At 42.7% G+C, this 24,382-nt stretch overlaps 1 protein-coding gene across 2 annotated transcripts in view; it reads left to right on the top strand.

Moving 5' to 3' along the window:
- FKBP1B (FKBP prolyl isomerase 1B) overlaps positions 1-24,382 on the top strand; it is a 47,298-nt gene that overhangs the window by 9,270 nt on the left and 13,646 nt on the right. The window contains exon 1 of one of the 2 annotated variants that reach the window (XM_040554363.1): positions 21,074-21,862. The exons of the other annotated variant lie outside the window; for it this stretch is intronic. The gene's annotated coding sequence lies outside the window, so the exon portion shown is untranslated. Of the gene's footprint in view, positions 1-21,073; positions 21,863-24,382 lie in introns of those variants that run through there. 2 annotated transcript variants of the gene reach the window in all.

Here is a 24,382-nt window from a genome sequence, read left to right as displayed (position 1 = left end):
TGGGATAGCCTGTAAACTCTGTCTTACGTTCATTTCGAAAAAAGACAGGATGAGATTTTTATTTTTTTGTCTTGCAGAGTAAAGGAGATTATAGATTTCTTCAAGAGAACATACACAGGCACTTTTTTTTTCCCCAGACAGACACTTCCCTGCCAGTATGAGACACGCTGAATAATTTGGTGACTGCTAGGTTCTGTTGTGGAGCACGTACTAAATTCTATAGGATTTTCTTTCATGGGGGTGCTGTAGCATCATGCTCTATTCCTACTGTGCATAGAAACGAAATTGCTAGCAAATAATTAAACCTCCTACTCCTACCTCACAGAAACCTGAAAGACATTGATTTCAGGTTTAAAAAAAAAAAAAAAGGTTTGAAAATCAGATTATGTAGTGTAACAAGGAACCAGTAGCCTCTGTGCATCAATTTTTTTAAAAGTGCAGAACTGATCCAAACAGTTCTTTTCGAAAATTAAATTGCTATTTTCAAACAAAATATTTTTACTGTATCCTCATCACACTTGTTTTCAGTGATCCTAATGTGGCACTCTGCATACTTACAGCTCATGTATATATTTAATGACCAGGATCTGATAGGTTTGCATCAGTTCTTGACAATTAGAATTCCAGGTCCTCACAAGATTGAGCAATTCTTTGATTTTTTTTTTTTCACAATTTATTAGAAAACAAACAGCTGTTGGAATTGGGGCTACCTAGTGCAGTAAATAGTGTTTGTTAGTGCAACGTGCGAGTGGTTACAACATCATCTAAATAAGAAACTCTATCAGCAGGCAACAGTGATAGGCTTGTCTCCTTTTATTGACAAAATAGAACTGACATCACCGTATTTACCTAATTAAGTCTAAATTGAGAGCTTAGTTACCTTAGGCTACCTAAATGGTTAGCCTTTGGACGTGCCTCTCTCTCTATTGATCAGATAAAGAGCTTAATCAGGTTCCTAAGCCAGGTAGCTCAGCCAGGCAGGGCTTGTGGAAGGGGTGATATTTTTTTAATTAGACAACGCGCAGCATCATCTCTCTGGGGAGGATGTACGGCACCCACATTTCAGGTGTGTCACCTGAGCAGTTGCTGTGTGGCCAGGGATCTCTGCAGGCCGGTGCTCTTCGGACCTCCTTGGGTTGGAGCTCCCAAGGAAAACCACTGGCGAGGAGCTTGTATGATGCCCGTCTTTTGGCACCAGTAAGCAACTGAATTGGAGGCCTCGGAGGAAACCCGCCCTGCTGTGGGAAGCAGTGATGCAGCATTGGCACGAGTTCTGCTGAGCCTCGCTGAACCGGCGCCAGGGGCCTTCTGAAGGGGCTCTGTATTCAAAGCGACATCTCGCAATTGAGATGTATTATTTCACTTCGGTTACTTCAGGGCATTGTAAATCGTGATTTTTTTTTTTCAAGAGACTGCTGGCTGCAGAAGTCTGTACTCCCTTGCACATCGCTCAGCATGAAGGATTGTATATGATGTGGCCGTGGTGGATCATTGTAACTGAGGCAGCAGCAAGTCCACGCAATCAACATAGTCCTTTAGTTTCCATCCAGCATCTCAGGTCTCCCAAAACTCAGTGTTACAGCAGTGGTTGCAAGGCCCGTTTGATTTGTAATTCTCCCTCTGTCTCTGTTCATGGTTTTCAAAGTCTGATTTCCTCTCCCAGACCTTTTGCATTAATCCTGCATAGTTACTGCTTCTCTTTGGTCTCTTGCTGCTCTAAATCACTTCCCTTTGCACATTTACTGATGCAACTACCTTGATTTAGCAAGATTGACAACTTTTGTTTTGTTCTCGGTGAGAAATTGAAGAGTTTTGGTTTGGTAACGATGTTTTCCTCCTGGGCAGAGGAAAAGACCTAACACTTGTGGGGTGCATCAAGGACAGCATTGCCAGCTGGTCGAGGGAAGGGATTGTCCTACTCTTCTCTGCCTTGCTATGGCCTCACCTTGAATACTGTGTACAGGTTTGGGTGCCACAATATCAGGACATAAAACCATTAGAGCGTGTCCGAAGGAGGGCTATGAATATGGCGAAGGGTCTGGAGGGGAAGGCGTGTGAGGAGCGGCTGAGGCCCCTTGGTTTGTTCAGCCCAGAGCAGAGCAGGCTGAGGGGAGGCCTCATGGCGGCCTGCAGCTCCCTCACGAGGGGAGCGGAGGGGCAGGTGCTGAGCTCTGCTCTCTGGGGACAGCGACAGGACCCAAGGGAACGGCATGGAGCTGGGACGGGGGAGGGTCAGGTACACAAAAGGGGAGGGAAAGGTACACAAAACAAAAACAACAACATGATGGAAATCAGGCTATAATACTACAAGGGATTATAGTTACAGTAATTTAGGTTTTTGTTCTTCTCCATGGATAAGTTTCTGTTATGGTTCTACTGGGATTTCCAGTAGAAGAGGAGGGTTTGGTACTTTAGGAGGTGAAATCTAGTGATATCTAGGGCACATAAAAGAAAATAGAAGATGAGTCACACAGTGGACAAGTTCTTGAAGCATCACCGTGAAGCGTTGCTGCTTTCAGACTGGAATGCACAATTTTCACCCTAAAGAACTGAAGCAATTTTTTTGTTTTTGTTGCGAAAGCTGTAATTTTGGTTGAAAAGCTTCTCCCGCATGTTTTATTTTGAAGGTGGAGGATCTGAGACTGAAATTCATAGGCTAACTGCCAAGTCTATGTTGGTCTGAGGTAAAGCGTTGTATACTTCTGTTAATATGTTGCAGTATTTAAATATCTGAATTTTACAGCTCAGGCTTATCTTCAGTTGTGGTCTGAATTAGTCTGAATGGATTCTGCATACATTCATTGTAAGGCAAAATTATTTTTTCTTATTATGGGGTTATTCTGTCTGACCCTGCTGTAAACCTTTCCTGTCTTTCTTGCTTGAAAGTTGTACTACATGGTGGTTGCCCTACCACGCATGTGCAGCCATGTTAGGAGCATCAAGACACATTTTCTGCAGGTAGAGTAACTGACCACTATCCACACATGCTTTAATCACAGAGGAAAAGCAGAATTACATGGATTACCTTCTTCCATTCTGAAACTGTTCTCCCTTTTTCTGGAAGAAGGCAGAATGGTGATCACAAAGAGTGACTTTAATCACAGGAGAGAAGTCAACCTACAAGATGCCTGTTGTTGGTGGAGAAGAACAGTCTTCTCTGCAGTGCTTCACAACCTGACCTTAGTTTAGGTTTGAGATCCCTCTCTGGAAGTGTTCCTCTCCACTGACAAGGGCAGGAGATGCTCTTCTCTCACACTGCCTGTGTGACTAGCTTTCCCAGCCTCTCCATGCCCTACGGTGGCCAGCTGGCAACAACTCTGGAAAAGCAATGGCTGCATCTGTCCCACCCTGCCAGGAGAAATTCGGGAGTGCCCAGACGGCCCCATCAATAGCTTTCTTTATAAGCTCTGCTTTCAATTTTCTTCTGCTGTCATTTGCACCTTGTCTTCAGTAAAATAAATAGCAGGGGTAGGTTCACAGCTCCTGCTCTGTTCCTCAAGTCAGTCAGCAGTGCTTCTGCACAGCACAGCTGAGAGCTATCATCTAACTTGGGCTGAGCCCATTTTGTAGCGTCCTACCTTTTCCTGGCTGGAACTCAGGAGTCATGACATTATATATGAACTCTGGGGACTTCAGAGGCTGTAACTATAGAAGAGGTGTTGAAAGGGCTTTGGATCGGAATGGAAGAACCTCATTAAAAAATTATCTTTACCTCTGCCATTAAAACTTGTTTTGTGTGAGGACATTTATATAGCTCACCTCCTTTTCAACAGTTATTCAGGTTCCCGGCTGGGAATGCAGGAGTTTTAAACTCTTGTGAGTCAAATGCAAATTCGTGCTTGATACCATAATAAATAACTGCCATTGTTAATCCCCTGTGGACACTTCTTAAAGTTGAATCTGATCAAAACGCTACACCCTTCATTCATAAATCCCCTTGGAAATGGAAAAGCATTGTTTACTCCTCTGTAAAAGACGGGGAAATGCAGAAGGGAAATGATTTGTCCAGAGAACTCAGCAAGCCTCTGATAAAGCTGGGGATATAAATTTATTTAAAGTTCTTATCTATTATATTTTCCACCAGGCTGTACCAACTCTGGAAGAGCTGTTTCTTTCTCCCCAGACTTAAAAAGATTTTAACTTTTGAGAACAAACTATTTGAATTGACATAAAAGGTAGAAAATCAAAAAGTACTTCTGTTTTTATTAGGTTTTCTGTCTTTGTCTAACCAAACCTGAATTCAGTGGTTGTGTAAGCACTGTAAACAAATAAAGAGCTCAGTCCTTCCTTGCTGTAAAGAATAATTGGGGACTTGATGGTAACGATTCATTTTTTTCAATAAAGGAACTAAAGCTTGCCATATATCGATTCGCTGAAACTGCAGAGCCATTTCTGAAGTGTTTTCATAAGACTCGCTGTTGTAGCACATTCAGAGCTCCTCTTCAGGTGCAAAAGTTCCTAAAGTGTTTGGGAAAACAATATCAAATAAAGCAGGCTGGACCCGAGAGAGCTTGTGGCTGGAAACATGGGTGCTGGAGGTGCCAGAGAGCTGAGAAATGGTTTGCGTTGCAGAAAAAAATACAATGAAATGTTGGATTGGGATTTTTCCCTGCAGGAGTGTGGGAAGAAACATTGGCTGCAAAATTCCTCCGTATGGTAATGGAGTCATACGACCTGTAATCTTTCTGTTATTCAGTCAGTCACTGTGACTGGCCCATTTGTAGACTACAAAGCATTTAAATGATGACAGTTGTGTTAGGGAGCAACGAACATGGTTAGCCCACTGTGTTGATAGAGAGCAGGGAGATAAGAATAGCTACCAGTCTTCAGTGCTTCCCACATTTATTTTGGGTTTCGGACACCTCTGCACATTTTGTGGACAAGTAGCTGTGTTGAAAAAAGTGGAGGTACAAGGGCAATAGTTATCTTAGCTCTTCTTTTTCCCCTGAGAAACTGATGTACAGCACAGCCCAAGAGGGTGTTGGCTGATGAAAGCCAGGCAGATGTGAGGTGTTCTCTGGATTTGATGTCAAGGAGCCTGCTGGCCGAGAGGAGCCGGACGGAGTCTGGAAGCACAATGAATGAACAAGTGAGTGAATGAATGAATATCACCAGCGTGCACTTCCACTGCGCCCTCCTGCTGCTCTGGGCTCCTGCCATACCCAGGAGCACTCTTGTTTTTCTTCAACACGCTGAGGTTATAGTAGACTCTTAGAAAACAAACAAACAAAAACTAGTTTATTGCATGTTTAGGTATAATTTTCCATTCATGTTTCATTGAATTATTTTATCTTTGGAATTATCTTTCGCACTTCATAGAATCGCAGAATGGTTTAGGTTAGGAAAGGACCTTAAAGACCATCCAGTTCCAGCCCCCTGCCATGGGTATGGAAACGTCCACTAGATCAAGTTGTGCAAAGTCCATCCAGGCTGGCCTTGAGCACTTCCAGGAGTGGGGCATCCACAGCTTCTCCGGGCAACCTGTTCCAGTGCCTCACCACCCTCACAGTAAAGAATTTCTTCCTAATATCTAATTTAAACCTACCGTCTTTCTGTTTAAAGCCATTCCGCCTTGTTCTATCTCTACACCCCCTGACAGAGTCCCTCCCCAGCTTTCCTGCAGCCCCCTTTAGGTACTGGAATGCTGCTGTGAGGTCTCCTTCGACCCTTCTCCTCTCCAGGCTGAACAACCCCGAGTTTCTCAGCTCCTCTTCATAGTAGAGGTGCTCCAACCCTCTGATGATCCTTGTGGCCCCTTGTTGTTTGTTCAGTTATACGCAAGTTTTAATACAGTTCTGAGGATTACTCATCCTGTAGCTTCTAAACCCATTAGAGCAGTATCTTAAACAATGGGACTGCTGCTTGTTTTCTATTTGTGTCCTCAGAGGGAGAAACACGTGCCATGAAGTGTTTTAACCTATCCAAAGTGTTAGCCTGAATTCCAGACTGGGCTTCTTACAGCAGACCAAACCTCACTCTTAAAACCTTAACAGCCCTGTATTTCCAAGAAGTTCTTATCTGTGTCTCAGTTCTGTAGCTTATTTGTAACTAGCCAAAAATGAAGTAAAGTGGGAGGAAAAAGAGACTGGAAAAACAAGAGGGTGTCTCAAGCAGTGTTCTGGGACTGAGTGGACTCTTGGCTTCTGTCCCTGACCTCGCCACTGTTTCCCCTCAAGTAAATCACCTGGCTGTATTTCCTCATTCATAAAATGGTTATAACAACACCCGGAGACCTCACAGAAGTGTGTGTTTGCAAAATAAGGTTAATATTTGCAGTGCCTTTCAGCGTAGGAGTAGAAGGCGTTTAAGTGTTATAAGGGATTATATGAAGAGGAAAAAAAATGTATGTTTTAGGAAGGAGAAACAAAAACCTAAGAGAAATGCCCACTTTTAACCTCTTCTTTTAATTTCCGCATGGAAAGTAAGGACACGAAGTATGTATATGTGTTTTTATTTACATATGTGTATTAATGTATTTTTGATTATTACAGCAAATGCAAAGAGTTTGTCTTCTCATTTTGGGTAAACAGGAACTTAACACAGGAGGAAGAGGTTGGATTCGTTATGGACTTACTCTAAAAGAAGGGCAACCAGTTTCACGTGTATTTTGTGTTAAGAAATTAAAAACCATGTAAACTTTGCAAGGCTTGGGGCAACAACAACAACAACAAAACCATCGTGAAGCTTTAATGTTGAATTAGGTAGCTGAGTAAGAGCAAAGCTTAGAAGAAGAATCACTGATCACTGGGCTAGTATTTATAAACAGCAGGCTTTTAACCCTCTGCATTCCTAAACTCATGCACCTTGGTCACGTCAGGCTGTTTTGACTTTGGTGCAGAACTGACCTGCTTGAATTCACAGAAAACCAAAGCAGGGGAGTCTCTGACAGTATGCGGTACCATGTTTCTTCCTTAATTCATTCATCTTTAGCCCTTGCAACAGAATCTGAGACCTAATTTTAGTTAATATCAGGGTAAATGTCAAACCAGGGAGAAGCAACAGCCTATTCTTCTGTTGCCACTGGAGTCCGGGATATCAATTTGTGTTTCCTTTTTGCATTTCAGACCTATAAAACTTCCAGTGTACAGTTTAGGGACCTTCCCATAGGACATTCTCAGTCTCTCTGTTGTGATAATGCACGGGGATGATTTTCTCTTTTTAGCATGGTTTGTATATTTAATGCTGCTGCGGCAGGCACTAGCTAGTGGTGCTCTTATTTGTTCATATCACTGCTCTCAGAGAAATTTTTTTGACGATTCTCCCCCCCAACACCCAAAAGAAGACAAAAAATCTCCTGCTTGAATCTCTGGACTAAAGCACATTTTTGGTTGTTTAGTGGTTAGGTGCACAATAATTTCTGGGCCAAGATTATGATTCACAGTGAGAGAATTTTACCTTGAACAGGCACACAAGCTGTCTATAGCCTGGAACAGAATTATTGTTACTAGTATGTTTATTAATACAGTGTGCATTACTTTGTTTAGAGGACATATCACTGCCCTTCTGCTGAGTGATTGCAAATTTCAAGCCTTTATAATTAACTTCTTATCAGAACATAAATCAATGTCACTAGCTGAGGTAACTTCTGAACATGACTTGCATAAACCTGTCGCTGAGCAGGATTCATCAGGACCGCATTTGTTCCTGATCAAGGAATGGTAATAACTTAGAGCTGACAAGTCCTACCAAGGTGAAGTATTTAAAGACCACCTTCTTACCCTGAAATGATGATCTTACAGCCCGGGAGCTGTTAGTGGGGTCAGTTGTCAGCAGGTTTGCTGAGAAATATTTGCAAAATAAACCCCACTGGTTCTCCTTCCCAAAAGTGACCCGTGGTGGAGCAGTCTCAGAAGTGAAGGCCATCAAAAGCAGAAAATGGGCCTGGGGCAGGGTGGTGAAAATAAAGATGCAAATGAAAACACACAATTTCAAAAATCTTCTAACTTGTATTTGGGTTACAAATGAAAATCTTGTGACAATGCTGCACTGGATGATCCATGTCTTTTTTTTTTCCCCTCCCCGGAGAAGATTCATGGCTTTTGGATTTAAAAGTCAAGGAACGCTGTTTTGCTGAAGCACTGTTTTCTAATTTAGAAATGCTTCTTTTGGCTGAGCTAAGGATGGACTCCATGGCTGCCTCTGCATATGAGGAGGGTACTTAGGACCCTTTTACTCTGAGAGGCCACAGCTCCTGCACGATCTTCTACTTGCTGCTCGCTGAAGAGCTGGGGAGACAGCTTAGAAAAAAATGAAATTAACATACCAAAGATTTTGAAATTGTGGTATGTCATATACAACAGAAAATTGTATTAACTAAAATGTTAGATCATAATGTTAAAAACCTCAGGTCAAACTGCATTTTTTTTTCTTAGTATTCAAAATGTTTTAAACAAATCCTTATTCCTTGTTTTTAGTCAGTATTGGGGTTTTGAAGTTTGTTATGTTGTTATAGAATCATTCCAGTTGGAAAAGACCTCTACGATCATCCAGTCCAACCTCTAACCTAGTACTAAAGTCCACCACTAAACCATGCTACTAAGTTCTACATCTACACGTTTCTTGAAGACCTACAGGGATAGGGACTCAACCACCTCCCCTGAGCAGCCTGTTCCAATGGTGCACAACCCTGTCAGAAGAGAAATGTCTCCTCATTTCCAACCTGAACCTCCCCTGGTGCAACTTGAGGCCATTCCCTCTAGTCCTATCACTAGTTACCTGTGAGAAGAGGCCGACCCCCAGCTCCCCACACCTTCCTTTCAGGCAGTTGCAGAGAGCAATAAGGTCTCCCCTGAGCCTCCTCTTCTCCAGACCAAACACCCCCAGTCCCTTCAGCCACTCCTCACAGGACTTGTGCTCCAGGCCCTTCACCAGCTTCATAGCCCTGCTCTGGACATGCTCCAGGGCCTCGATGTCCTTCTGGTAGTGAGGGGCCCAAAGCTGAACGCAGTACTAAAGGTGCGGCCTCACCAGAGCTGAGCACAGAGGGATGATCACTTCCCTGGTCCTGCTGGCCACGCTCTTTCTGATACAAGCCAGGATGCTCTGGGCCTTCTTGGCCACCTGGGCACACTGCTGGCTCATATTCAGCCGGCTGTCGACCAGCACCCACAGGAGCAGCTTCCAGCCAGTCTTCCCCCAGCTTGCAGCGTTGCTTGGCCTTTCCAGGAATAGGTGTATGGATGATCAGACAACTTTTGCAGAGGATGGTAAGGTTTTCTGGTAAGGTCTGCAAGGAACTCATGATGCTTTGAGTGAGAAACTGAAAAGATACAAAATAAATGTGCCAGTGGATATAACATTGGCTTTTTGAGTAGGGGGCTTTTGCTTTCTGTTGGTATTAAGATGGACTGGTGTTAGCCCTGCTGTAACCTACTGTAAGTGATGTTATTATCAGTGGAAAATGGTGTAAAAAAGACTGCAGATGATAAAAAGAAATAGTTCTTAAATAAGGGGTCTCATCCAGTAGGTCATGGATGCAGAGTAATAGGGATCACTCCATAAAATGGTCACAAGCAAATACTATATTTAGATTTCTATAAGCCCCTTTGTTCTTCCACGCAGGACATTATAAAGAATGAAGTCTGTGCTTACAGATAAGAGGACTTGTGACAAGAAAGCAACAACACTGAAAAAATTCCTGGGGAGTGGTGGCTGATTATTGACTGAATGCAAGCTCTTTTGCCCAAAAGCTGGCTACAATCCATGAATACACAAACAGAAGCACTGAGGAAAAGGGGGGAGGTTCAAAGGCCTCACACTGCTATGACTTTCAAAAATAGTGTGCTCCGCTTTGTAGTCCACAATTCAGGAAGGAGACACAAGGATGATAGTGGTTGGGAAACCTGCCTGAACTCAAAATGCTCGGTTTGTTCAGAAAATGTTAAGGGATGCTTTGGGGAGCGTGGGGAACAAGAAATTGACAGGACAACTAAATTGTTTCATTAGTTTGTGAAGATATATTAAGGCATCATGCCTGGAAAGTGAAATTTTACAAGTTCACCTTAAAATAAGGCATTCATTTGAGCTGGAAATACTGATTTATTATTGAACACTGGTCAATAATTGCAGTCAATTCATCGCTCTGAGACATCTTTAAATCAGGACTAGTTCAAACAGGAATTATTTAGTGAAAATCCTGAAGCCTGCATTGAAGTACGAAGTCAGATGAAGAGATTGCAAGAATCACTTCTAAGTGCATTAATTGATAGTTCTGTCGTGTATTTTGGAAGCATTGTTTGCATTCTCTTTTAATGCTCTTCCTCAGGTAGGTCAGTCTTAGAGGCTTCAGACCGTTCCTAGGGTCATAGATGTTAGGGCTGGGCTGACAATTAGTCTGACTCACCCAGTAATACCAGCATTTGAGCTTGAATTCATTTGCTTCCCTAGGCTTAATCATGTCAATTACTTTTCCTTTTTTTGTATTTCACTTTTTGCTTCTTCAGAGTTTCCTTGTGCTTTCCTGTATAGCTATGGATGAAAATCAAAAATGGAGTTGATAAAAAATATTATCTGTTTTTTTCAACTTCTCCTTGGCTTTATAATGGTCAGATAAAGGCTTTGCCACACGTGAAATTTACTGGCACCAGAGGACAGTCAGCACTTTGCAGGAGATGCTTCATATCATGAAAAATGAGCTGGTGCAGAGCTCTAAAACCATTTGTAATTCACGTGTAGTCTGGTTGCCAGCTTGCACTGGGCATCCTTAGAATTGGTCACTTCCCTAAAAAGTACTTGGAGCATATTAAAAAGTGATTAACAAAATGACTAATCAATTCCAGAAGGTAATATTACGTCTCCCTCAAAGTCATTCTCCATACATATCCAGAGGGCTTAATTAAGCTTTTACACCGCTTTGGTTGATATGATTTTTTTTAGATAGTTCTTAATGTGCATGAAAAAAAAAAAAGCTGCATTAAAACAAATGGATATTCAACTTCAGGATATTTCTTGAGTGTGGGGATTACTCGGCAGAAACCTTTGATCTGTGCTCTGAATCTCGCCAGATAGTTCTCGCTGTAAAAATAGGTGAGAGTTAGAAGTCCCCGGCAGAAGACAGCGGCATCCACGAGACGGGAGCTTTCTGTCACAATCTGTAACGTGCAGAAATATTTGCAGCTCGGGAAGATTGACAAGCCAGCGTGTGCTGTTCAGGGTAATGAAAGCTGTTTGTATAAATCCCCTTGCAGCGATCGTGTCTCATTTAATTGACATCCCACCAGCTTGCGTTTTTTTGTTTTTCTCGAAAACTTCATTTGGCTGAGTTTTCTGGAAAAGCCTGCGTTACCAATTCTGCAGGAGCAAAGCGAGCTCTCATGTTGCTGTTATTTTCGGGGGCTAATTTTAGCCCCGGGCAGCATTGTCCTGCCTTCAGCCCTGCCACCGTGCTCCCACACACGGGACGGGCGCGCAGTTCTATGGGTTGGTGCGTCGCGGGCACATCAGGGCTGTATCGCCTTACAAGAAAACCCTGCCCTGGCACACGGCTTTCACAGTTTATGCTGTTAAGCATATCTCAAGGACATCTGTGTATGGTAAAAATAAAAATAGCCCCACTGGAAAGAACATGGAAAAATTCTCCACAGTGACTATAAAATAAAGCGATCATGTTTAAAAATATGATGGTACCCAACGCAGAAGTTCACCTTGATTTTCAAGTCCTTTGGACAGCGGAGGCTAATCTGGGCCGACAGAGGACCCAGCGGGTAGCCTCACAGCTGATGTTTGTGGTATCAGTGCCATAAATCATAGAATCATGGCATGGTTTGGGTAGGAAGGGACTTAAAAGGCCACCTAGTCCACCCCCCTGCCATGCTCAGACCAGGCTGCCCAAAGCCCCATCCAACTTGGCCTTGAGCACCTCCAGGGGTGGGGCATCCACAGCTTCTCTGGGAAACCTGTGCCAGTGCCTCACCACCCTCACAGTAATGAATTTCTATCTTATACCTAGTCTAAACCTACCCTTTTTTAGTTTACAACCATTAAAATTCTAAGTTCTAGTTTGGGTTGAGCATGAATATCTTAAAGTCCAGTCATAAAATACAGCCTTATTCCGTAAATGCTTTGGGTGTAAGATTTTTCAGCTGATTCTGTAATAGTTTTGTTTTAAGTAGAAATGAGACCTGCTTTGTGTATTTCCTAGATGGAATTGCCTAGCGATCAAACCAAATGCACAACAAAACCTCCGTGAAAGATTGAAGTTCCCTTATCTGTAACGCCACACAGTGATAACTCTCTAATGCAAATCCACCTGTAGCCTTGGTTTTATGGTGCACCAGTCCTGTTTTGAATTTTCTTCTTGAAGTATATATTCATCATTATTTTGAACACAATGCAACCATCCTTTGCTTGTGTTACAGTAACCCCTAGAGGTCCCACTGGAGGGTTCATCACGCCACGCGCAGCTGACATAATGAGGTGCATTTTATTTAGTGCCTTTGGTTCCCTGTACCCCAGTGCTCATGATCCATCATTTCTTTTGTCAGTGAATAGTGAGATAATGAGATAGCAGGTTGACAAGGGCAGAAATAAATTTAAGTTTAGGATGACTGATGGGCCTTGTGAGCAAGTTCAGCTAAGGAGGACCTCCATCTGTTCCGTGGGCATTGCTAGGTCAAAGCTGACTCAGAATTAGTATTTATGAATGCTCTGTCAAAATGTAAGCATAAAGAATGATAAATGTCTTACTAACACACATATTAACTGATATTTTCCACTTACCAGTATTTCTTAAAATATTGACACCCTGGAGTTGAAAAGAACAATCCTGGAAATATCACTGGATCAGAATTATGGCTGCCTCTTGTCATTCAGTGTGTTCTTCATCCCAGATAATAAAAATACGTGTTTTGTACAATGTGGACGTGGTAAGGTTTACAGTGTTCTTGCCTGTCCATTTTGTTGTTTTAAGAACTGGGTTTTAAGTGATAAATGTCATGCAGGTTTTCACACACTGTTGCAGTTTAGGATGTTGAACTTCTTTAATGAACTGTGTGGATTTGGGAGTGGTGGTAATTACTCTAACTTTGTAGTTGTAGTTGTGCTATCTGGGGAAAGTTTAAGGAAATACGTAGTGATGACAGGTTTTTAAAATAATTGAGTTGAAATCAAAGAAATCAGATGCCCAGATAAATTTGAAATTCCCACAGAATGACTATTGCATCTTTAGACACCCGAATATCTTCAAATACATGCATTTTATGTTGTGTTCACACGCAAAAATTATGCTTTTTGTAGGTAGCGTAGTGTTTCCTGTCATGAGTATGCTGATATATATGATGTGAACATTGTGGAAGCACTGAGAGAAACTTGTATCTTCCACCAACATTTCTGTATGGTAGGAAGTGTGTGTGAGAGCAGACATTGCATTCTTCTATCCTGGTAGATGTTACATTTTTAATCTGATTAATACATACTGCATCTTGTATACATTGGTGTTTAAATGAAGATCATGTGCTGCTCTGTAGCAGGCACAGAGTGTTTCTGAGCTTTTACTGGGCTTTGAGTGCTATGAGTCATGGAGACGGGAGTATTAAACATTTCTGGCTACATTAAATGAACATTGGTCCCATTTGGCTTGCAACTTTAAGTACTTAATAGTTTATTTAATAAAGATTTTGACTGGCCTTTATTATGTATATGCATGTGATTCACAGGCTTAGGAGATACCACATGTTCAGCCTCCAGCTCAAGAGATCCCACGCTGGAGACAAGCACGGTGTAGCTCTTCAACAACACCCCAGGCCACGTCTACATTTCAGCACAGTAAGAGGGGTCAGGAGCAGGAGCCATAAGAGCCACAGCTTCTGATCGCAGGCTTGCCCCGCAGGCAGTCTGCAGCCTGCCCGTTCGGGTGCATTAAGGTGCCTGGCGGAATATTAAACTGCCAGACAGACTTAGACAGAGTCCCCCGGGCCGCGCCTGGGGCTGCACTTGTAGCTTCGCCGTCTGAATATAGAGTAAGTCTGATCCAGGGGGCAGCCTTTGGGTGACCCCGGAATGCGATGTGGAAATACCCGTAAGTCTCAGAGCACAGACGGCTCTCTGAGCTGGAAAGTTAGGGCGCAGATACACTGCTACGAAGGAGAGAGAGAGAGAGAGAGAGCAATTTCAGCTGAGGAAACATCCATGACCTCTACGTGCCCCAGCTATGATTTTGTGGCTCTCCACTGGTGATAATCCATGTTGGCTCAGCCCCCAGCTGGGATCAGACAGGTCAGCTCCTGCTTTGAGACTTCTTCCTGGGGAGCAGAAACAGCTCTGAACACGAGGAAACAAACAAAAAGCTTTAGAGTTAGTCTGAGAAAGGTTGCGTGTGGCTTGGTGGTGGCTTGGCCACACACACAAGCCGAGTTTGGGAGCAGCTTCCTGACCACACCACGTTGTTCATGCTGCAGAATCCAGGCCATGTATCAGGGTGTTCACTCAATTTACAAATTTATGGGTGGCTCTAGAGCCAACCACAGAACTTGCTGTCGGCCTCACCAGGCAGAGTAGTCGTCTGTTGGGCAGAGTGAGAGCCTGCTGACAAGAATATCCAGTGTGTGATTTAGCTTCTGCAGATGGCCAGGACATGCCAGGCTCATTTCTTGCATGGAGGTGCCAAAGGGAGTGAAAGCAAGGAATTTGATGGGCACCGCAGAGCAGTTGCAAGGAACACCCTCCTGGTGCCCTGCAGTGTAATGTGAGAGCCACGCAAGGCAAGTGGTGTTTTATCTATGAGGACACTGGGTTGCATTTGCTTTATGGGTCTCTTTAGGGCTATGTAGGAAGAGTATTTATGTCCCTCTTGAAGGCTGAATGTTGCTGCAGTTGGTGAGGTTTGTGGGGTTTTGCTATTGATTTTTTTTTTAGGAGAAAAGGTAAATAGCAAATTATTCACTTGCACACCCTGCCATAATTTGGGCTTCAGGACTTGTTGTTAAAGCTAAAGGTGACTGAGAAACAGAAGATATTTCATTATTTAACCTTCCGGTGAAGAAACCTCTTTTATTCTTTTTTATGTAACTGCTTTATCTGAAAATTTCTGTACTCTTCAATACATGTCTAATTTGGATTCCAGTTCTGTAAACATGGGTGTGTAGGAAGAAGGAGCAAACTGCTCTTTACATAGTTAAAATAATGCAATAACCCACTGTATTTAAATGCTACAGGACATGGCCATTCATTTCAAGGCCCTTTTTGCTGGAGATCTGTCCTTCTCCAGTGATGGCGGCAGCTCGGGCTTCAGACATTGACATTAAGGAAGGCACAGCTGGGAAGATCTTCAGGCTGACTTTATCCACCGCAGTTTTATGGGTGGGGTGACAAGATCAGTGCTCCAAAAGTAAGGAACGAGCTCGCTATTTCTGGTTGTCATCACAACTAAACAACAGCTTTAAAGATCCTTTGTTTGCTGTCACTGCAGATGCTTTTAAGGCAAAGTTCTGCTCCCAAACACCCCCCACGCTGTAGATTTACCCACCTTTTTTTTCTTTTTTTGATAGCGTTGTCATTGTTCCAGGAACAGAGAAAAGAGAATTTGATTATATTTGTATCCTAGCATCATTCAAGAGCTCCGTTGTGCTTAACTCTGCACAAACAGATGAAGAGAAACTGTTATCCCCAGACAGCTAAGGGAGGTTGACAACAAGGAACAGAGGAAGAAAGGATGCAGTCAGAGACATGTATATCTTACTATCATATATATCTTACTATTATATATAGATCTTACTATTATATATATCTTACTGTTATATATATCATGCTCTTATATTTACTTTCTATTTCAAAGGTAAATAAAGTAAGAGACATCTCTCAGCCAAGTCATCCCATCACTAACTCATTTCTCTTTAATGTTAGGACACGCTTGGGTGCAGAGAGAGGTGGCCTCAGGGAGATACTCAGAGAGAAGGAGAGCGTCAGGGTATGCATCGCAAGAGTCAACACCTCCGCAGGTCTCCGAGATCATTTTGTTTATTTTGGAAGCGTTTAAACCCCCTGGCAGCCCTTCCTAGCTTCAGAGAGAGATGGTTGTGCCGTGGTGTGTACAGTATGAAGGCACGGCTATTAATACAGGATTTTTTTTTTCCTGGGGAAAGGCAGGACTGCATGCTACAGTGTGTGTGCAAAGACATCCTGCGCTGCTGGCGGCATCGGCCTTGAGTCATCCCGTCCTGGGGAGCAGTCACTTCAGCGCTGCAAAGCCGCCACGGGCTAATCGTTATTAGAAGCACTTAAGGCACAGTCTGGCTCCCCCCTCATTTAGTCTCCCTCCACTTTAGGTCTGTAAATATTTGTGCTGTCCACATCTATTGTTGGCACAGAGGCATCAGAAGAAAGTTCTCCTAAGCTTTTGCTTGCATATTTGGCTCCAGGCCAGCACGAGTTAAACCCAAGCATCTTAGCCTCTTGCTGCCCCTGCTAATTCTTTTTTTTTGTTCAGGAGTAAATGATGGCTCTCTTTGAGATAGGCTGGCATTTCCTGAGGGCAGGCTGGCACTCCCCCAAAGGCATACTCATCTAATAGCATGTGCCAGTGCAAGTAAACAGCAGGATAGAAGTTTTTTCTTCTTTTGTACACACCATCCAATTTGTTCCTTGGCACTTTCCCCGCTCCCAGGGAAGGATGGCTGTCTCTCTATACAAGCCACAGTTGGATTTTGTTTTTCCTTCCTTCCTCTAGCTGTCTGTAGCAGGCAGACCACATTTTCAAAAATGAAGGTTAATAAAAGTATCTCTTACTGCCCCTGCTGCAACATCTCTGCCACCGCTATTTGCAAGTTACCCAAAATGAGAAAATAAATTTGGATGAGTCAGGGAGACTGCTCTGACTCGGACTGTTTAATGGGGGAGTCTCAGGGTCATATACATTTCTATTAAGATAGGGTCAAACGTGAGAAGGGAGCTCTGGTTTGATTTGCCTATTTTTAGCAAAGTCACACCGATGCAGCAAACCCAGCCAAATTAAACATAGCTGCAGTTAGCTTTGAATTTGGGTGAACCAAAAAATAAAAAATAAAAATGCCAGCAATTATGTTAAGATAATGAAAAATTCATTTATTTTATTCTGTGCTCAGCCAACACACAAGGTTAGCGTGGTGGGGAATTTTGTACAAAGTCCTCTTTTCTTCTTGCAACCCCTGACTGACGTGACCATCTAGCATCAGCTGTACTGCTTTTGCAGTGACAGGAGTTGAAACCTAACTATTTTAGTACCTCACACACAGGTCTTTTTTTTTTTCTTCACACAAATGAAATCTCTATTGAACTCTGTTTCTTTAAAAGTGTTTATGCAAGGATACTGAGAGAGGTTAAATCATTTCTCTTTCCTCTCAGAGGGCTCTTGATGCAAGGACAAATGAAGAAAGAGTTTGGGTCCAGGTGTGCTGTTTAGTACAGTTGATAATAAGAAGTTGTGGGTACACGCTGTGTCTTTTGTGAGGCTTCCACGGTTTAAGTCCTGGGTCCATCAGAATAATGTGAGGCTCCATGTTAGAAAAAGTGACTGGTACAAGGATTAGAGCGTGTCAATTGTCTTGCTCCCAGGGAGGCAAATTATCTTTAAATACAGCAAGTGAGGAAAAAATAGAAAAAAAAAAAGTTGAGGAATCTATATTTAGGAGAGTAGAAAATGGTTATAGGAATACGTGTGGTGGGAAAATACCTGTATCCAAAAACTTGTATCTCTGGAATGGCCCAGTGGGAATTTCTCCTCAGCCAGGGCAAGCTAGCAGTGCTCCTTTGACCTTCTCAAGGTTCAACTGATTTACCCCAGCTTCAAATCTGACCTTCTGTGTCCAGATAGCAAGGTGGCATAGAACTGGAAGAGATCAGAGCAACACTTTCTAATCTCCCTGGAGGCTTCTGAAGCAGATAAGAAGGTAACAATACTGCTTTGCATTCTTTGACACTTTAGCAGAGCAAACAGGATGTTGAAGGTGCTCCGAATGAGGTTGGAACAAGGAAAATCATGTCACCCTAAAAATGCAGGTGACGCTGATTCCTGCTAAGCAACCAAACCGAGCCGTGGCCCAATGCCCTTAGTTGGGTAGCACTGTTAGCACAAAGACAGAAATAAAGATCATATCAGATCACCAGCCTAAAAGGCTTCTACAGGCTGCTAAACAAATTAGGGAACAGATATCATGTTCTGCTGGTCACTGGGACAAAGCCTGTCTGCTTCAGAGTAAAAACATACATTGTGCCATAGCTGGAAAGGCTCTCTGCGAACTTCTTGTCGTGTGTGAAAATCCGTGTGCTGAGCAAAGCATTAGGTCATCTGAAAAAAATGTCAGAAATCCGTAGTTTGAATTGGCGTCCCCTCTTTGTTAGGCAATAGCAAGAGTCAACACAGGTCTTGCAGCTCACCCAGAGAAGTTTGGTATTTGGTTTGAACATGCACAGTGCACCTCTGAAATTCGAGCTCGACGTGGAAGTCAGACAGATATATTCAGACAGGCAGCCTGGACCTGCAGCCTGTGTTACATGACAGCTTGATGTCATGCTCTTAGCCTGTGAAGCGTTTGCAGCGTAGCATTTGGAACAGAAACATCCTTGCAGCACCGCAAACAAGGGCTTTCTGTTGTTTTTTTTTCACTGCCAGGGCTTCATCTCCAGCCATTATCAGATGATTAGATAAGGAACCTGGCACTGAGCTCAAGCTAATGCAAGAAAATACAATTGTATGTATCTGTGCGTGCACCAGCTCTGAAGAATTGATATTGCGTATGTGTTTATTGGAGATAGATACGATTCACCTTTAGGCTGCACTACAGCAGTGTCTGCATCGCTGGGCCCAGGGCCACGTCTGAGCCTCCTTGCTGATACAATTCTATAATTTTCCCTTCCTTCCCGTTCTTCCAGTCTTACTTGCGGCAGCAAGACTTAAAAAGAAAACCGGGATGGTTGGATTTCTAACCAACAATACCTTGGGAGAAGCAGCTCGGGCTGCTCCGCTGAAAAAGTTGCTACAAGATGACATCATCTGGCAGCAGGCACCAAAACAAGGCTTGGTATTGCAGCAGCTAAAAATGGCAATCTGCAATGCACCAATATTTCGGTTTCGTGGTCCTGTAAAGCAGTTTAATTCAAACAGGCGCAACTAAACACTGTTCGTGTTCTGGCTTCTTGCAGGATGCACTGTGCCTGCGTTATGCTCATAATTTGGTGTAACAGAAGTAGAAAAGAATATTACAGTGAGACAGAAGCAGGCTGTGATACTTGCTCCAAAAACGACTTCTCTGCCTAGTGCAATGTTGCAAATCCAAATAAAGCTGGTCTGTAAATCACTTGACACTACTTTCTTGTAAAGCCCCGTTGAAGGAGATATTTCTGAAATTGTTCAGCAAAATGTTAATTTTGGATTTGCTATCTAGGAGTCTGGTGTGATGATCTACAGAGTCAGGTGCTCAGGTTTTTGCAGAAAAGGCTGTTTATGCTAAGGAAGCCACCTCAGTGCTAAGTACAGCTCACAGGAGGGCTTGCTGATTCATTTGCAGGCTGTGCAAAAATTTATATGTAGTATTTGCCTGGAGAATTGGCTCCTAAATACCAGCCAGATTGGTCTTCGGAACATGTGACCGTCTCTAAAAAGGCCATGAATAACGAGTGAAAAAGTAGAGTTCCATATGGACAGAAGGCAGTATATAATCCCACTGCTGGAAGGTAGACACTGGGGCACGCAGCACACAAGCGAGGCAGATGATGTATTGACTTAAAAAGGCAGAGCACACAAAAATTACCAAAATACGCGTAGATCAAGAATGTAGCTACCAGAATTGTTAGTCTGGCTGCTGGAGACCTCTTGATCCAGCAAATAGTAATTTTTCTGAAGGCAGAGGAGAGGTTAACGTTGCAGGCTGGAGGAGAATAGCTGTCTTGCACTCCATCCGTGAAGCCTGTATGGTGGTGCAGAAGTTGTTCAGAAACGGAAACCGTGCTCACATGCCACAGCCTGCACGACACGGAGCTCTCAATGGAGCATTTTCAGAACTGAAGAAATTGTTCTTAGCAGAAATTGAGCTTTCCCCAACATATGGGCTGATGGAGGAGTGCAGCAGCAGAATAAGCAACAGAGGGTGAGCTTGCATGGCATTGCTGCAAAGCCAGCAGTCAAGAGAAGCCACAGGAACTGCCTGAGCACCCTCGTCGTGCCACGATGCGTACAAGACAGAGGAACCAGCGGTGCAAAACAGAACAAACCCCAAATTCAGGTAAACCTTTCAGTTTACCAACAAGAAAATACAGCTGATGGTCTGGGCAGGGACTCCTGTATCAAAGAAAGGCTCAAAAAAATTGATAGCAATAATCAGGAAGCACATCATAGGCTATAAAGCACGGGTTTACTTGGAGCATTAGCAAAAGTCATGGACGTACAGATGTCCTCATCAGAATTATGTGCCAGTAAAGACTGATTGCTGATGACAAGCTGGTTCACATGAATCAAAGTGTCTTGTCTTCTGGGCAGATTATTAAGTTGTAAGCAATAAAACGATGCCAAAAACAGTGGTGGGTTTGGTGAAAAAGGTGGTTTTACTACACAGTGATATTTATTCTGCTAGGTGGATGCTTATAATAGCCAAAGTAGGAATGTGATATATGGTGCTGCGTGTCTCTAGGATACTGCCTGAGCCCACAGACTGCAGAGCACGTGAGATGCGAAATGAGATGCAGAGCATGCTTTCGTGTGGTTTGTTCCTGTTAGAAGAGAGTTATGGCTTAAGTGTGCCTGTCTCTGTCCTTAGCGATCCTTGGGCACGTGAGCAGGCAGAAGCCCATAGGTATTTGGCTGTGTTAGAGAACATGGATTACATATACTGAGAAATTTAAATTCTCTGCACCTTTTTTTCTTGAAAAAGCCACAAATAACTGTTTTTTCCAGGGGAGATGTTTGTAACCATGTCAGGTTGGGGTCAAATCAGCAGTGCTTTTTAATTTTTTTATAATTAGATTGCTTAAGTTCACGGGTTTTATGTAATTTTCCACTTTATTTCCTTTCTTTCCTGGCAACTATTTGATAACATGAGCAACCAAAATACTTATGGTTCTGACGAATGATTTCCAAAGACTCAGCAGCCTGGGTGATTGCTGCCCCTGGGAGCTGGATGACTCGAACTCCTTGTGCAGGCAGCCAGTAAATCTGCAGCTACGTCTTTAAGCTTTAAAATGATACATGAAACTGAGACAGATAAACTCCCACAAACCTTGTTCTTTACTCCACAAAGCAGGAAAATGGAAGCAGCAGCCTAAATTAATGGAGCTTTGCTACGTTCCTTAACATTACATAGTATGGATTATACCTGAATTTTATCTGATATGCTTCCCTTTCAGCGTGTTCTTCATGAATTTTAACTTTTCTCTTTAATGTTTTCTGCTCAACAGCTCTGTTATTTTGTAGATTGGATGTAGCTAAACAATATCTGGTGTTAAATAATTGGCAAGGTGGTGTAGTTCAAGAACTCCCTAGACCTCACAGAAGCTGAAATTAATTAGTTCATATTAGTAATCTGAAAACAAAGCAACGTATTCTCAGTGGAATGAAACATTTCAGATGAACAGAAGGGATTTTTTTTTTTCATTTTTGAAAGGAAAGCGTCTCACTTTTTCATACCATTCAAGCCTGAATTGTATTTTCTTTAGAGTTTTTGATAAAATTGAACAGGAAAATCCCTTATTTTTCTGCAGAAAAACATCACTGGTTACTGTGCTCATGATTTGTGTGGGTTTGGCTACTTAGTTGCTAGGAACCGATTTTTTCTTACTCCATATAGTAAGTTACTCATATAGGATGCTATTTTTTCAGTTACATTTAGTGAGATGATGAAGGATAGTGTGACCTGTGATAGAAGGCTGTCTGGTCTGTAACAATTCCTGTGAGTTGTGCAAGGTATTTACCATCTCTGTCTTTGCTTTTACAGATTATTACATTACACGTTTCACTATAGAGTCCAAAATCTTCCGAGTTTTCATTGCTGGTGTAATAATACTTCTGTGTATGTAATGCTTCACAGTTAGGTCCTCTCTCAATTTGTTTGTTTTGTTTTCCACTCTGTTGTCCTGTTGAGGTATTTTTAGCAATGTTTATCTTGGTTGTTCGTGTCTATGGACTGACTGTTATTTCTGTTTGTGGTGTCTACGCTGACTTAATTTACAATGTCTTTTGTTTGCTGTAGTCCTGAGTGTGAAAATGCTTCTGCTTCGGGAAAAATATTATAGCATGTGCAGTCCATTCTCAGGCTTCTGCTGAAATCAAGGGGAACTCTGTCTAAAAATTGCAGGGACAAACCCTACACAATGTCAGACACGGTTGATGTAAGAAGACCAAGGAGCAAGGATGCAGGTCTTTTCCTATCCCGCTGACCTCCCTACTTACTACATCCTTAGTCTTCTCCTAACTTCATCATTCTCCATGCCCAGCTTCCATCCAGGTTGAAGAGAAGGCATAGAGAGTGCTCCTTTTGAGTGTTTGATTGTCCAGTGATGAGAATACCATTGGAAAAGGTGAAGGACGTGGGTTCTCTGAGGTGTTTCCCCTAAAACATTTATTTTGCATTCTCCTTGCTTCTTCCCTTCATTAGTCCAAGACATGAGTGGCTTGTTAAGTAGATGAAAATAGATACAGGCACTTGGAAATTCCTATTGTTCTCCGCAGAGACGACTGCCTAATGTCCAGTAGAGCACTGCCTGAGACCCATCTGTCAAGATAACAGCTGCCACTTTTTCCATAGTTCCTTTATAAGATCACAGAGATCAAAACTGAGAGATGGAAAAGACCTATTTATAATAACAAACTTTGCTGTTAATAGCTCCTTTCCACTGTGGCTCTGAAGATACTTTAAAGGTTTACTGAATGAAGCCTTTCAAGATTCCTAAGGCTAAGTACATTAATTAATAATATAATTCCTGGTTAGGCTAGCGACTCTCTTTCTGACCTTTAGGAAACCACAGTCACCACTTCACACGAAATAAAAAGAAGGTAAGTTATACTTAGCTGTCTGGTAGCAGAACCTATTCTTTCTGACATACAGCCTTTTGCTCGGATCACAAATCTGTGCTATTCTGTATTCATGCAGGATTCTGCTCTGGAGAGCGATTCCAAGTGCATCATTCAACTTCATTTTAAATTACTGTGATCTGGGTCTTAACCTGCTATATATTTTTTTGTACTTTCATTAATAGCAGGGCATCCGTGCCAATTTACACCAATGAGGATTGGCAGCATAGGGAAGGATGAACAAACCCAGGAAACAAATGTGGAAAAAGAAGACCTAATATTATTGCAGAACGTAACCTCAGAGTTCACAGGCAGAGAGATATTAATGATTCTGCTAGAATCTACCTTGGAGCATGTAAAACTGTTTACACTAAAAACAATATGCAAAAATGTTTTTTTTTGTGAAAGCATGTGCATTCCTAGTAGGTGGGAAGAGCAAGCTATACATCTATAGAAAGATTTGTTCCTTTGACGAGTGTATCTCATACACCTTTTGAGCAGACAGCCTGGAAAAATAATGCTGTCTGAATAAGACATTCTTTCATTGGAGTGTTGCAGCACATGATAAAGGCCCCTTGGAAAGATGCTGTTTTTATCTGATCTTAATTGTAGGCTGGACTTTGACAACGTAATGAGGGCTATTCAATGCATAACTTGCTAATAAACCCTTTTCAGTGCTCACTCGAAGGCCAGAAGGGACTTTTATCTTCTAATTGTTGTACAGCTTGTTTACTGTATGTATTACTATACAGAAAGTGACTTGTAAGTAGATCTGCAGTCACCAAGTCTTAAAGACTGTGGGCAGCACAATCCATGGGAAGGAGTTTGGTATGCAAATCAAAACCAGTTTGGGTTCAAGCTGTGTTTTCTGCCTGCGTTGAATGTGATCAAGTCATTTTGGGTGGAATTCATGTCAACTACCTTTAGCTACCTAAAAGCCCATGGTGTGCCCATCTCAGTAGAGGGTGAGCAGCATCTAGATACCTGTCCTCGTCCACTCTTGAGCAGGGTGCTTGTTCCCCAAGAGAAGTAGCGCTGAGTTCGCCTGACCGCCCTGGAAAATGTCTGTGCCCTGCAGAAGTGAGGCCCCACGGAGCCCTGTCTGCTGTTATCAGACCGGCGTGGCTGAAGTCATGTCTCACTTACCCACGTGGAATCGCACCCAGGAGGAGACGATTCCTCGGGAGCCCTCCGAACACTTGTGGCTATTACATAATGCCAGCTAGGAATAGCATCCCACATCTCTAAAATAAGGCACATTGCAGAAATGCCTGACAAGTTGGGATCAAAAAGTTGCATACCCTGGATAAAAAGCATTTGACTTTCTGTATTATGTATGTTTTGTGTACACATGAGCTGGGGATGGATCAACACTGTCTGCCTCTGACTTATTTAGCTTATATGTAATCCTGG

This window comes from Cygnus olor, chromosome 3, assembly GCF_009769625.2.
Source record: "Cygnus olor isolate bCygOlo1 chromosome 3, bCygOlo1.pri.v2, whole genome shotgun sequence".
In the NCBI taxonomy this organism is placed as follows: Eukaryota; Metazoa; Chordata; class Aves; order Anseriformes; family Anatidae; genus Cygnus; species Cygnus olor.
This window is presented reverse-complemented; position numbering and strand designations above follow the sequence as displayed.